This window comes from Penaeus chinensis, chromosome 42 (genome assembly GCF_019202785.1).
Source record: "Penaeus chinensis breed Huanghai No. 1 chromosome 42, ASM1920278v2, whole genome shotgun sequence".
NCBI classification, from domain to species: Eukaryota; Metazoa; Arthropoda; class Malacostraca; order Decapoda; family Penaeidae; genus Penaeus; species Penaeus chinensis.
In genome coordinates this window covers 15728545-15731044 of record NC_061860.1, presented here as the reverse complement: position 1 = coordinate 15731044, position 2500 = coordinate 15728545, and the positions used below count along the sequence as shown (strand labels likewise).

The 2500-nt window shown below is 34.5% G+C and overlaps 1 protein-coding gene across 1 annotated transcript in view; it reads left to right on the top strand.

Annotated features, from left to right (window-relative positions):
* The window catches only part of LOC125047928 (endochitinase A-like), a 5661-nt gene that overhangs the window by 1534 nt on the left and 1627 nt on the right, over positions 1–2500 (top strand). Inside the window, exon 2 of the mRNA XM_047646475.1 lies at positions 1–94. This exon is cut by the window's left edge and continues 162 nt beyond it. The gene's annotated coding sequence lies outside the window, so the exon portion shown is untranslated. The remainder of the gene's footprint in view (positions 95–2500) is intronic.

The window sequence follows — 2500 nt, the reverse complement described above, 5'->3', positions numbered from 1 at the left end:
ACTCCAAGCTCTCCTTCCATCAATGACGACACCGCGCTCTTCTTCCTTTACAACCCGTGTCCCAAGCAGACTAGCCCGAACGTATTTGCATATCGTGAGTAGCCGAGGAAGGTGGACCGCGGCGATCCACCTTCGGTCTGTGACTCGTTTACTGGACGAGGGGGTTGCTGGACCTTTTTTTTTATGATTCTTGTCGTGGCTGTGATGTGAATCTTCTTTCTCTGCAACTCGTGTGCTCGATCGGGAGTTGTAGAGCTTTTGTCATGATTATTGACTAATATGGACCTATGCCGTGATCATGAGCAACTGGCTTAGCAGTTTTAGATATATCCTTAGTTGCTTCTGGTTATATCAGGGAACATTTCAGTCTGGTTTCAAAATATGGAATAGCAGTGCTAGATAATAATCTAACAGTAAAATACATCAAATAAAAATACATCAAATAAATACGAATGTCCAGAGTCTTAAGTCACATACCCTTGGTATTTAGCCTCCCCCCCCCCCCCCCGCTTATGAACCCCAGTGCTAGACTGACAATTACAGTGACATCGGAAACATTCTGGAATATGTATCTTAGTATCATATAGGAATTTCCGAGCAAATTTCCGAGCAAAATATAAATATATATATATGCATGTATATATATATATATATATATATATATATATATATATATATATGTATATGCATATATATATATACATACATTCATATATATATATATATGCATATATATATACATATATATGTACATATATGCTTATATATCTATATATATGCATATATCTATATATCTATCTATATATATGCATATATATACATATATATGTATATATACATATATAAGTATATATACGCATATATATCTATATATATGTGTGTATATATATATATATATATATATATATATATATATATATATGTATATATGCATATACATATCTATATCTATATGCATATATATATATAAATTTATATATATATATATATATATATATATATATATATATATATATGTGTGTGTGTGTGTGTGTGTGTGAGTGTGTGTGTGTGTGTGTGTGTGTGTGTGTGTATGTTTATAAATACATATATGTGAACACACCTATATATAAATGTATACACATATATATGTATATATATATATATATATATATATATATATATATATATATATACATATATACATACACACATAGGCCTCTCTCATTTCACTATTGAGAGGTGACAATGCCATATAGGCAGTGTCACCCTTGCCTGATTGGATGCCCTTCAACCTCTAACTCTTTTACCACGGCGGCGACTTCGCCTACGACACCAGCGTTTGACTTCTCAAGGCGATCTGTCGTTTTCTCGGGCTCGAGCCAGCAGTCAGAGCGCAGGCCTTTTTACGACCGCCGCGACGGGGAATTGAACTCAAGACCACAAGGGTTGGAGTCCAGTGCTCTAACCACTGGGCTATCGCGGCAGCGGCGGTCGTAAAAAATGCTTGTGCTCTGACTGCTTGCTCGAGCCCGAGAAAACGACATATCGCCTTGAGAAGTCAAACGCAGGTGTCGTAGGGGAAGTCACCGCCGTGTGATAGCGTGGTAGCGCGCCGAACCGCGGTTGATTAGGAAGGGCATCCAATCAGGCAAGGGTGACGCTGCTATATAACCTCTCAATATTGAATTGAGAGAGGCCTATGTCCTGCAATGGAATGAATGGCTGTATTAAAAAAAAAAAAAAAAAAAAAAAAATATATATATATATATATATGTATGTTATACACACACACACACACACACACACACACACACACACACACATATATATATATATATATATATATATATATATATATATCTATATTCATATATATAGATATGTATAAAGGCACATCTCTATTTATATATATATATATATATATATATATATATATATATATATATATAGACACATAGTATAACAGTATATTGATCCCAGTCAAAAGAGATTCCGGGTTGAGTTGCCATATTTTTGCTTTTCTGAGATTGGACGGAATATAAAGATGGTTATGAGGCTAAAGCGGTATTCATTATGTCAAACAAGTTCGTATTAACACCTTAAGAATTGTATAGTAATACTACATAACATGTTGAGATGAATTCGGGCCCTTAACTCTGGGCCAGTAAGGTCTCTCTCTGGGTAATCTGATATAAGGTTCGAGCTAAGATTCGGTGGGTCGAAACGTCTCATAGCAAAGTAGGATAACTCAAATAAACGATATATAGAAATTAACTGTAATTTACGATTATAAATGTCAGTGAATAAAATTAGGTGGGAAATGAATCTTTTAATGTTTAGTGTTTACAGAACAGATTGGTATGCAATACATATTCAGTATGACCGTGAACAAATCTGAAAAGAAAAGACAATGAAAAAAAATTACTTGGACTGTGTGTATTCCAGCTTCCAGTGTATCCTTTGGCTTCAGGACTGCCAGATTAATACGCCTTATTTAGTCTAGTCTTCTGTTTTTTAA